The sequence below is a fragment of the Lissotriton vulgaris genome, chromosome 11, assembly GCF_964263255.1.
Source record: "Lissotriton vulgaris chromosome 11, aLisVul1.2, whole genome shotgun sequence".
NCBI lineage: Eukaryota > Metazoa > Chordata > Amphibia > Caudata > Salamandridae > Lissotriton > Lissotriton vulgaris.
In genome coordinates this window covers 434,660,079-434,672,409 of record NC_141699.1, presented here as the reverse complement: position 1 = coordinate 434,672,409, position 12,331 = coordinate 434,660,079, and positions in this window count along the sequence as shown.

Here is a 12,331-nt window from a genome sequence, read left to right as displayed (position 1 = left end):
GATTTCAGCGTTGGTGATCAATTCATCAACTGAAAGGAGTGATCGGTCATCATATAAGTCCCCGATGGTGTGTAATCCTGCCTCATGCCATTGTGTTAATTCCTGAACAGGGGTGTATATATGCCCCTGTGGCATACCAGGTAGGGGCAGTGCTTGGACATGTGGTGTGGCCAACCAAGCAATAGGCCACCTGCAGGAGAGGGACATCAAGTGGCAGAGGTTTGGTGAGGACAAGATATGCTCCGTGGTCCAAGAGGGGAAAGCAATGCAGTATCAGCAAGGTTCTGTCCAGCCAATGAGTGTGAAACCCATTGCAACTGTGATGGCAAATAATAGTGTTCACAGTTGGAGCCGTTTAGTCCCCTGCTATCTGTGGGTAGGTAAAGTTATGTAGAGCTAGTGTGCGCTGCATATTGTGCCATATGAAGTTGCCTATCATTCATTCTAAGGAACAGAAGAAATTCCTGTGTTGGAATAGTGGCATGTTGGTGAAAGGAGTAGAGCAGCAGTGGCAGGACTATCATCTGCATTAGGGCAACTCTGGCCGCTACAGACAATGGCAGTGTCTGCCAGAAAGTCATGTGTGCATGTATCTTTGAGACCGCCCAAGCTAGATTCCCCTCCAGGAGGTCTTCATGTGTGTGATACACACAGACATCCAAATAGTGAAGTGTGGCAGTTTGCCACTCAAGCTCCATGTTATTCACTGGGATTAGAAGTGTGTGTGTTAAAGGGAAAATAATCACAATTTCGACCAGCTAAACTCAAGGTAAGCCAGAAATGGTGGTAAACTCTGTCAGTAGGGTTGCTATAGTGGAGGGTATGCATTAAACATCTTTGAGTTAAAGGAGCATGTCCTCTGCATACAGTGAGACTGGGTGAGTGTTTTCTCCCAGTGAAATCCCCCTATTTTGGCCCTGAGTGTGCAGATGGTGAGTTAGTGGCTCAAGTGCCAAGGAAAATAGAAGAGGAGATAGTGGGCATCCCTGGCGAGTCCCTCGTTGTATCATGATAGGGCCTGAAATGTGGCACCCGATACGCACTTAAGCTATAGGATTGGTGTATAGCAACCCAGGGCACTGACCTCCGGTCTGCTGACAGAGTCTGTCTTCTTCCTCCTCGCCGTAATCCCCTACATCAGACATACGTAATGGTAGGACTGCGCATGTGCGCGCATGGGCAGTCCTACCATGATGTACGGGATTACGGCGAGGAGGAGGAGGAGGGCAGCCCAGGACGCTGCAATAAGGTAAGTGTAGTTTTATTTTACTTTAATTGTAAATTGTATTTGAAAATATTTATTGTGGGTAGGGGGGAGGCGCGCAGCGGAGTTTTTGGCCAACTACGTAGAGCTCCGTGTAGAGCAACTCCGCCTGCTACGCACGGGCCTAGCGGTGTTACTAATTTGAGAAAGTGGGCCCCAAGTCCATAGCGGCGTAACTCTTCGGGTAAGAATGCCCATTCTTGTGAGTCAAATGCCTTCTGAAGGTCCAAAACTAGACATCCCGAGTGAGAATGTCACAATGGTGCATATTTAAATACCAGAAAAGAATGGTAGATATTTAATAAGGTGCTTCTGGCAGGCACAAATCAGTGTTGGTTGGATCGAACCATTTGTAACATTAGGGTGGCCAGATGATCTGCTAGGAATTTCACGAATATCTTATCATCTGTATTTAACATCGCTAGTGTGCAGTAAGATCCCACATCAGGGGGTACGTCCCGACATAGGAAGTGAAAGTGAAACAAGCAGGGCAGCTCTTAGCATGGCTGGCAGTGATGCTGAGGTGAGGGCAGTATCATATTTGGTCTTCAGACAAGGTGCTAGCTTTGTGGCATACATTATATCAAATTCGGCCAGTAGGCCATCCGGTCCTGGGGTTTTGCTGGTGGCCAGCACATGTATCACTCCTGTATTTCAAATAGGGTAATCTGCCCAGTAAGTTCCCCTCTAGAGTCAGTAGTGATCTGCTGGAGTGTGATGTCAGTTAAAAATGTATTAATGGTATTGGGGGTACCCTGAGCGCAGATTTACATAGCTGTGAGTACAGATTTGCGAAGGTAGCGTTTATGTTCTTCTGTTATTGAATAATGTAGCCCATTGTGGAGCGAACAGGGAGGATGGGCCAACTGTCCATTTCTTGCCGGTTCAGCCATGCTAACAGGGTACGTGGACGGCCGGCCTCAGTATATGTGCACATAGTCAGCTCAGCATAATTTAGGCAGTGGAGGTGTAGTGCAAGGTGTTTGTGTTGGAATTGAAGCAACCATTAGTGAGTAGGCAATGTACAAGTCAACCCTTCTAGGTGAAATAATCAATTTTCCAGTTGAGTCACTTTTAGCAGTGCCAAAGCGGCACATATTTAGAAGGTTGCACATACGGTATCCCTGGATGGATACCTTAAAGATATTCCATTCCATAAGGGTTGAAGAGATCGAGCCTGTATCTAAGTAAAAATATTCTTGTACATGAGCAGCCATTGATGCTCAGAATGGGGGGGGGGGTCCTTTAGTGTGGAAGGTTGGGTATGGGATAGGGCAAGTATTCCCAATGGTGTTCCGGGTGAAGTGGTTTCTGGTCCGAATGTGTGCAGCCAAAATAGTCAGTATCAACAATGTGTGGGATGATGTCTTTAGCACAAACAAATCTGTCATTACGGACATGGAGACTGTGAGCATGAGAGTAGTGTGAATAAACTTTAGTGAAGGGATAACGATGTCACCAGATATCCAGAGCTCCATGTGATGCAGCCAGGTAGTGACAGTAAGTACGTTTGACATGGTCGCAGTGTGAGTCAGTGACGGGAAAGAACGATCTAGACTACATCCATAAGACTGTTAAATTTACCTCCTAGAACCCAGGGGATATCGCTTCATCGAGCCAACAGTGTAGGGATTGAAGGAACGGTGGTTGGTCTGTGTTTGGTACAAAGATAGCCCCAAGAAGTGAACAGTGGCTGGTATGAAAAGTGTCATATACCATAACATCTGTACAACCCTGGAGATTACCAAGGCTACTGAACAGCAATGAACAATATCGTTCAGCTGTGGAAAAGGAGCAGGAAATGAACAGTCACCCACCAGCCAAACACAGATAAGCATAGAGAATAAGTGTGCTGTAGATAACTAATTGATTGAAGACTAAGGGATCCATTTAGAGTTTGACCTACTGTCAACTGGCAACTCATACACTTTGTAAACTTGGGATTCCATTACCTCACTAAGAGAAGTGGGAACCATGGAGTTTACACTGGTAGAATCAAATCAAATCAGGTGTTTGTTAAGCACAACTACTCACCTGTTAGGGTCTCAAGGTGCTGGGGGTGTGAGGGGAGTTTGCAGGTTCAAGTCCATCAAGAAGGGGTTTTGTCAAAGAGCCAGGTTTTGAGGTTTCTTGCGAAGATGGGGAGCGATGTTATCAGTCTGAGGTGGAGCGGAAGGTCTTTCCAGGTAATGGCTGCGCGGAAGGAGAAGGAGCAGCCTCCCAATCTGGTCTTTCTGGTGCGGGGGACCACGGCACAGGAGAGCAGGGCTGATTGTAGGGTCCTTTGGGGTGCATGGACTTTGAGTCGGCTGTTCAGGTATGCTGGTCCGGTGTCTTGGAGTGCCTTGTGAGCGTGGGTTAGCATCTTGAAGTTGACTCTAGTTTCGATGGGGAGCCAGTGGAGTGTGCGCAGGTGCTGGGAGTTGTGGCAGTGGCTTATCAGGTTGAGGACCAGTCTTGTGGCGGCTTTTTGGATGTTCTGTAACTTGTGGGTGAGGTTTTTGTTTATTCCGGCATAGTGCGTTGCCGTAGTCGAGCCTGCTGGTGACCGGGGCGTGAGTAACGTTCTTTCTGTGTTCGAGGGGGATTCATTTGAAGGTCTTACATAGGAGGCAGAGGGTGTGGAAGCAGGAGGACGAGACAGAGTTGATCTGGTGGTCCATTTTGAGCTCTGAGTCCAGGATGATTCCCAGGTTGCGTGCATGGTCCGTGGAGGTGGGCGGCTTCCGAGGGTAGGGGGGCCACCAGGTGTCATTCCCGGCATCTTGGTTTGGGCCCATGATGAGTACTTCGGTTTTGTTTGTGTTTAGTTGTAGGCAGCTGTTTTTCATCCACTTGGCAAGGATGTATGACGTTACAACGCATACTTTTACAACGCATACCTTTACAACCCATTTTTTAAGACTCAACATCCATTACAACGCATGCCATTACAACAAATTTTTAAAAACTACCTTTACAACGCATTCCATTACATCGCATACTACCTTTGCAACGCATACCATTACAATGCATAACATTACATTGCATGTAAGGTAAGTGTTGGATAGTGTAGGGGTAAAAATGACTATTCTAACTCCAGGGGGGTGTAATAGCGGGTAAATGCTGGATAGTGTAGGGGTAAAAATTACTATTCTAACTCCAGGGGGGTGTAATAGTAGGGTAAGTGCTGGATAGTGTAGGGGTAAAAATTACTATTCTAACTCCGGGGGGGGTGTAATAGTAGGGTAAGTGCTGGACAGTGTAGGGGTAAAAATGACTATTCTAACTCCAGGGGGGTGTAATAGTAGGGTAAGTGCTGGATAGTGTAGGGATACAAATTACTATTCTAACTCCAGGGAGGTGTAATAGTAGGGTAAGTGCTGGATAGTGTAGGGGTAAAAATGACTATTCTAACTTCAGGGGGGTGTAATGGTGGGTAAATGCTGGATAGTGTAGGGGTAAAAATTACTATTCTAACTCCAGGGGGGTGTAATAGTAGGGTAAGTGCTGGATAGTGTATGGGTAAAAATTACTTTTCTAACTCCAGGGGGGTGTAATAGTAGGGTAAGTGCTGGATAGTGTAGGGGTAAAAATTACTATTCTAACTCCAGGGGGTGCAACAGAAGGGGTAAGTGTTGGATAGTGTAAGGGTACTATGTGTTGTAATGTTATTCGTTGTAACGGTATGCATTGTAATGACTGCGTTGTAATGACATGCGTTGTAGTGGTATGCGTTGTAGTGTCATGCGTTGTGATGGTTGCGTTGTAATGGCATGCGTTGTAATGGATGTTGCGTTGTAAAAGTTTTGTTGTAAAGGTAGTGCGTTGTAAAAGGTGCGTTGTAAAGGTTGTTTCCCACTTGGCAATGGCTTCCATGCCTTTTTGAAAGTTGTGCCTGGGGGTGTTGGGTTCATTGGATAGGGAAAGGATGAGTTGGGTGTCGTCTGCGTATGATACAATGTTGAATCCGTAGGTTCTGACGATTGGCTCCTTCAGCACAAACACTAGATCTGGTGGCCATTCCACAAATGGGCCTCCAGGTCATAGTCACAATTTCCCCACCTTACTAAGTCAATGAAATGTTGAGATTGGTGATCTCCGTCAAGGAAATCAACTAATGGCCTTGACCCGGAGGGAGAAGCCTACCTGCACATCAGGACCATATTTGGTGGTTTTGGTTCTGAAAAAGCAAGCAGAATGCCAAGCATAACCAAAACAACATGCCACCCCCTAGGCATTTCAATTTGTTGTGTTACCCCCATATGGAACACTTTTAGAATGGCTACGCTCCAAAAGGTGGATGCTGCCATATCAGAGAAATCAAAAGTTACGCTTGTCTCTCACCCTGCCTCCACTTAGTTAGGCGTGAGTGGAGAATAGTGGTATGAGCCAGACAAATAAGTCTAAAAATCTCTCATCACCAGGAGGTATGTATAAAACCCCACCTCACAACCCTGAAATACAATATGTTCACAAACTATCCAGTATTTCACCAAATGGATATGTATTCTATACAGTTGTACATAGATCATGTCCAATAAAATGACTGTAATATACACAGCTTAGAAACAATTATACAAATTAGGACAAGGTAAAGTAGGCTCAAGTCATAGTTCATCATACATTCCTATCTTACTAGTTTAACCTTAGTCTATTTGTATCCATCACTCTAATGCAATGCTAGGTAAAGTTTAAATTGTATTCAGTTTAGCTACTATAACTAAATACAAAGTCATGCAATGCTCCCTGCCTACCTTTTAGTGCCTTCAGACTCCAGTCATAGCCCCATAGTCATCACACTAGCAACTGGTTTATGTGTGTAAGGCCTCCCCCGTACAAATAGCTTGTGTGTCTTTTGCTGGCATTGTGTGAAGGACCACGGAGGGGTCAGCTCATGCTCAGCTGATGTACCCTTATGTAGGATATTGGAACAAAGTGATTGTTGAACAACACCTCTTGTCCAAAAACATGCATGCAAAAACCTACTGCTACATTCCTTCCATATTCCTACAGGACAGAACACACGTGTTGTGTTAGGATATGCATAAAGTGCATGGCTTCCCTAGTGATGGGGTGTCCCAGCACTACTCTCAAAAAAAGGCTTCTGTTAGATATGTAGAACAATCAGCAGTTGGAATAAACTGAGAACAGCCAGGTCTTCAGGGCCTTCCTGAAAGCCCAATGATTCTGAATGCTACTGAGAGACAGAGGAACTGCGTTCCAGAGAGCATGAGCTTTGGCGCAAAAGGAGCGGCCTCTGCTCTTGCTCTTCTGATGTGAGGGACACATGCCGGATTGAGATTACTTGAGCGCAGAGCTTGCAAGGGGAAGTATGGGTGGAGCAGACTCAACAAGATGGAAGGCTCCTGAGAGGTTTGGATTTTGTGCGCAATGCACAGGACCTTGAAGTGAATTCTCTTATCCACAGGGTGCCAATGCAGCCGGTGGATAAAGCTAGAAACCAAACAGAACGTGGGAAGGGCAAATAGCAGATGTGCCGCAGCATTTTGGGCGAGCTAAAGTCTTCTAGTCACCGTCTTATTAAATCCTATATAAAGTGTATTGTAGTAGTATAGCCTTGAGACAATGATAGACGGAATGATAACCTGGTGTGTGTGAGAATAAATATAAACAAGAATGGGTTTGAGCACACAAAGGAGTCCAAAACAGACAACTACCACTGATTTTGCCTGAGCTTCAAAGGTCAACGTGCTGTCAATCCAGACACCAACATTTTTAACCACCACCTTGGGCTGAGGAGGTGGCCCTAAAGAAAGGGACCTCTAATGGTTGCCCCACTGGTGGATATCTCTCCCAGGAAATATATTTTTTAATTTGCTTGAGTTAAGTTGCCATTCACTCAACAACTAGGTATCGGTATACAAGGGAACCCGTAAAATTGGCCGTGGACCACGGGTAGAACTGGTTATTTTTATTTAACAAAGGTCCTAGGTTAAAGTAATGAAAAAAGAATCAAATTACACAGGCTCGAGATAAAGGCTGTGTTTTTCCTTCTTCAGAGTCCAGCCGGACCTAGAAGCGTTTATTTTGGAAAACAATTTTGTAAGCATAGATAGAATTTAGGCGAGAACAGGTCGCACACGAATAACTGGGCACAAGCCTGTACCTGGTCAGGAGAAGACAATACAGGGGAAAAGGAAAAAGAATTAACAGGCAAACAAGGAGAACAGGGTGGCTTATAACACAATGCAAACAGTTTTTGAATAAGCACAAACCCACAGTGACTACCGTAAAAATTGCAAATCATAACACGAGCAGTACTGTAAAACAGTCGACGAACGTTTCGATCCCTATCTCCAAAAATATAGTGGGATCATCTTCAGGACTAAAGTGAGCTTTGCCTGATTGGTTGAGTGAGCCTGTAGGGTTTAAACAGGGAGGAAAAGAAAGGGAAATGAAAATTCCAACAACAATAATTTTTAACTAGTCAGTCGCCTCTTTTTTCATGCAAGGTGCAACACGTGCATATGCAGTTGGTTAAACCAAAGGGCACGGATGGCTATGTGCTCGTATTTGGAGTGTGGGTGACCGAGTAGGACATACCGCTTTCGTTCATTGAGAAGTGCTCGGGGACGTGATATCCGGCGTTGGTGCGAAAAATGACAGAGTGGGGGAGTGTAGGCCAGGAGTGTGAATTAATCTAAAATTAGAAAATCATGGTTACCACGGGCGAGGCACAGTGGGCTGGACGTGGCTTGAAACACTTCAGTCGGCACTCAGGTTCCGAAGTAACCAATGCCTATAAAAAAGTGATTTAGTCATACACTTGGCGAGTGACAGGTTTGAGTCAATAAGGTAGAAGAAGGGTTACCGGGGTTACCGTTTCCGCCTTGCATTTGGCGCGCGGCGTTTCAGGAAGGATAACAGTATTTACCCAGTCTGGTCGGTTCGATTTAGGCCTGAAAAAGAGTGGTAGGTTGGAGATTAGGACCTGTGAGGTGAGGCCGGTGTGGCAGGTATAAGTGCAGTGGAGGAATCGAATATTACCGTTACAGCCTAGCGTCTCTAGCGTAGGCTCGGCGGGAAACTTCGATAAAAATATAACCTGTGAATAAAAAAGGGGGGAGTTTTTAGGAAGTGCATACGGGTGAAGGTGAGGGCGGCGGGTGCAGGCAGGTAATTACCGTGAGTTACGGATTATTATCTCCGCAGGGCGCTCAATGGTGTTGGCCTTTTCCGTGCGAGCCTGCAAGGAAGAATATGGAAGGCACACATAAGATATATTGGACTGGACCCGTCCCTAGTGCGAGTCAGGGAGGTATGTCAAGTCAAGGCTTACCGTAATGTGCTCGTAGTGGGGCCGAAATGGGGTCCCGTCTGGAGGCTCAATGGCCTGGTGTTGAGTGTCTGCATGCTGCCGCGCCTAATATAGTCCGTGATTGTGGTGATGGAAAGTGAGAGCGGACTTATCCGAAGTGACAGTGATTCCGATAATGGGCGCCATCTTAGAGTGGTTGAGTGAACCAACCTGTTCTCGCCTAAATTCTATCTATGCTTACAAAATTGTTTTCCAAAATAAACGCTTCTAGGTCCGGCTGGACTCTGAAGAAGGAAAAACACAGCCTTTATCTCGAGCCTGTGTAATTTAATTCTTTTTTCATTACTTTAACCTAGGACCTTTGTTAAATAAAAATAACCAGTTCTACCCGTGGTCCACGGCCAATTTTACGGGTTCTCTTGTATACCGATACCTACACTTAGCGCAATCACTAGATTGCAAGGGTTTTCTATTCCCTTGCCCACCTCTCCACGGGGACGGGCCAGTCCTGACACCTCGTCCTTTCTAATCCCCACATTGTGTCTCCCTACACTTGTCCCCTAAACATGTCAGTTAATACACCTCTCTACACAGACGATTATCTGAAACAACTATGCTCACGCCCCTCTTTACTATCAGAGAGACCAGAGGCTCCAGTCTCAGTAAATGACTCTATTCCAGACCAATTAGAAAAACTGAAAAAGAAGCAAGTCCGATTAGAACTCATGATCTTAATGTTAACAGATTATCTAAAGGCCAACGTAATTACATTAGGTTTACAGGTTCGTAACATCCCGGGAATTTTCACCGACAATCCCAAATATATTCAAAACTTTAGCTTTATAGGCACCACTTGTTCACGCCACTGGCTAGCCCTGGGCATTGATATCGCGAGTGAGACTCTTAAATCTTTGGAAGTAGAGATTGCAGATCTTCTAAAACAAATAACGGATTCCGGCCCTAGTGCAGACGCAAAAAAACTATTGGAACAAATTGATAAAACTGTGGCTGAATTCCACAGGATCGAACAAAACAAAAAATCCAACAAAATAAAAAGAGACGTGAAACTATATAATATAGAAAACACCTATCCTTACCTGCAGAAGGATTTCTATATTAATAAAACTTATCCTCGCTTTCCAAACAGCCACCCGTGGGGCCGCTACAACAGACGCCAGAACCTAGTGGGATTCTCAGACACTTCTGACGAATCTTCGGATAGCTCTGATCCCGGTGAAGGTGGTAGCGGTGCAAGGAGAGGCGGACTACACCAGAACTCTTTTTTAGCCAGAGGTGCCCAGGACCCACTGCAACGCGGAAAGGTCAAAAAACCACAACGATGGCAAAACCCACCCGGCGAGCGCAGAACTTGCAACAATTATTACCAGTGGTAAATGTAGTCTCTACACCCTCAGACCGAATTGGTAGCATCCCAATATTCAACACACACTTGCACAAGATGAGTTGTCACTACTCATGAAAGGCCTATCATTTGTACCCACAATTCCACTGAACTATATTTTTTTACAAACTGAACTAATGAGATTCTTTAGACGTATACGCCTACAGGCCTTCTTTCAGTTACATCCCACACCAGAAAGGACAAATAATACCCCCTTTCGACCACCTTCCATCTTTTCTCCTTCTGCCAGTATGATTCCCACTGAAGTGGTTACATTTGAGAAGGTTATTTTGAAGGAACTGCAGAACCTCCAAAATAAGAAAATGTTCATTCCCTATAACATTTCTAGGGAAGAGAAAAATGCCATCACGCAACTCAAAGCCAATGATAATCTCATAATTAAGAGCGCCGATAAAGGCGGGGGAATTGTCCTACAAGAGAAAACAGCATACATTTCAGAAATAATGCGGCAATTGGAGAATAAAGAGCACTACAAAAGACTGAGTCATAATCCAACTAAAGAGATACAGAGCCTAATACAAAAAATAACAAAAGAAGGTCTTGATGCAGGATTTCTATCGAAAAAAGAGTACAATTTCTTAAATGTCAAAACGCCCAGAATCCCGGTGATATACACGCTTCCCAAAGTGCACAAAGATGAGAAAAATCCCCCAGGCCGTCCAATTGTTTCAGCCTGCGGTTCCATCTTAGAACCATTGGGATCGTATGTAGACTTCTTTATCAAAGAGTTTGTCCCGTCAACACAATGCTACATAAAGGACTCTATGCACATGATCAACATGATCGAAAACCACCCGTACAATCCAATGATTGAAACTCTGGTCACTATGGACATCGATTCCCTTTATACTAATATCCCGCAAACTACAGCACTCTTAGTGATCAAAAAGATTCTGGACTCACGACCAGGTCCCCACGCTGTACCGAGCATGTTTATCATCCAGCTCCTAGAAATATGCCTCACAAAAAACTTTTTCCTCTTTGATGGCAATTTCTATGAACAAAGTAAGGGGACCGCCATGGGCGCAATTTTTGCCCCTAATCTGGCGATACTCTTCATGGATGAGATAGAGACTAATGTGATCATCAATCCCACCAATCCTTTCCTTTCAGGGATAAAGTTTTGGCGCAGGTATATCGATGATATTTTCATCATTTGGAATGGAAGCGACGATTGCCTGCGCCAATTCTTACACTGGCTGAATAATAACTGCCTAGGGCCAGCAATGACTTTATCTCCTTTTTGGATCTCACCATTTACCACAGTGAAGTCTCCCTACTAACACGCCTCTATCGTAAGCCAACTGAGAAAAACACCCTTCTGGCTTACAATAGCAATCATCCAAGAGCACTGCGCAATTCACTCCCCTACTCGCAATTCCTGCGAATCAGGTGGAACTGCTCTTGCAAAGATGACTACTTCCGAGAAGCTGCTACCTTAGCATCCAAACTCAAGGAAAGGGGCTACCCAAAAAAACTAGTCAAAAACGCTACCAAGCGTGCTTGGTACTGCCCCAGGGAAGCCCTGCTAGTACCAAAAGAAAAGACTGACTCTAAGCGCATAGCTTGTGTCTCGACTTTCTCACCAATTTCCAATCAGTTGAGAAAGACCATTCTTAAACACTGGCCAATACTAAACACAGGTGTTCTCTCCATTGAAAAACCAGTATTTGCTTTCAAAAAAAGTAAAAACCTCATAGACCATCTTGTGAGGGCTGCTTTGCCCACTTCTTTACCTCCGGCTACACTTGATAATGTATGGGGTCTGTCCCCCATTGTTGGGCATGCTAAATGTGGCGGGTGCAATAATTGTGATAGCACCATAGAAGGAAAAAGTTTCACCTTCAACAATGTTACAATACAATGTCGTTCCTTCTCCAACTGCAACACCTGCAATGTCATCTATTTAATCCTATGCCCATGCCAAAAAGTTTACATTGGACAAACTAGCCAGAAGGTAAAAATCCGTATTGGGCAACACAGAAGTCGCATTCGGTGCGGGACTCCAAATGCACCTCTGGTGGAACATTTTGCAGCCCAAAAACATTCTGACAGCGATTTGAAATGGACTGTCCTGAAAGTACTGAGACTCCCACCGAGAGGTGGTAACATGGGACAGTTACTGAACAAAGAAGAACTGAAATCAATCATACAGTTCAACTCTATCCAGGATGGCCTAAACAGAACAGAGGATTGGACCAGTTTAATATAAGTTGTTGTCCTCCTGCATGAGCTTATACAATCGTCTGTAATTCAATTGTAATTTTCTCAAATGTTAGTTGGTTTTAATTAGCGTGTGACCCTGTGATTCAGAGAACCGCACTTTGACAAGAGCCCATATATCTTAGATGCGCTCCCTTCTAACCTCCTAAATCACCAGTTG